Source organism: Sphaeroforma arctica (genome assembly GCF_001186125.1).
Source record: "Sphaeroforma arctica JP610 unplaced genomic scaffold supercont1.2520, whole genome shotgun sequence".
Taxonomy (NCBI): domain Eukaryota; class Ichthyosporea; order Ichthyophonida; genus Sphaeroforma; species Sphaeroforma arctica.
Genome location: NW_014038038.1, coordinates 1 through 959, shown reverse-complemented (window position 1 = coordinate 959; position 959 = coordinate 1).

Here is a 959-nt window from a genome sequence, read left to right as displayed (position 1 = left end):
TGTGTGTGTGTGTGTGTGTGTATGTATATATATATGGTGAATTGTTGAATGCTTGTGAATTGTAGATATTCTAAACATATATAAGTGTTGACTATTGTATGGTGCAAGATATACATCTGTTAACTTATAGTTGTATTGTTATTGTACGTATGTATTGTTGTTATGAGATGCTTGAGTTGAGTTATTCCCATTGCGTGCATTTAGTAAATGACTTTCACTATGACTAGAAACATGTGCATCCTGTGTATGTTTTGGGCGGATATTAGCTTCTCGCCGAGGGTGTGTTATGCCTAAAACGTTGCGTACCATACTGGCTTTGTAACTACCTGTTGGGTAAGTGTACACTATAGAAAACTTTATACCATAGAAGGCAGTTGCAACTTCATACACCTCCAGTTTCATCGGATCAACGTGTTTCGTGAATCGTGGCTCGTTTTCACACAAAATCTTCCGACAAATAGCTATGGACCAAAACAAATATAAGGTCTAAAAAAAAACGTAGTGAAAAGTGTTTTTTACATATGTGACCGAGGAACACATACAAATAAACGTAAAAGTGCATATTATTATTTTCAACGTTTTGTACGCGTATTTCTTATTTTAGGAAATACAAATATATGTACATATTTAAAATTAGGAATACTATTAATTTATAAAATATGCCATATTTATGAAAAATATATGGCATATTTATTTCATATTTCATATTTACCTAAAAATATATTTCGTTTATTTTTCATATTTACTATTTTTCTAAAAATATATATATTACATATTTATTATTTCTCTTGTATAATTTCCTCATATTTATTTATTTCTCCTATATTTCCACATATTATAGAGCATATTAATATTATGTATTGACATAGCTTGCTATTTAGTATGAGTGACGATAGTTAATACTAAAAGTTACAAACACATTGATAAACAGTCCTTGTGTATGCACAACACATATGCAT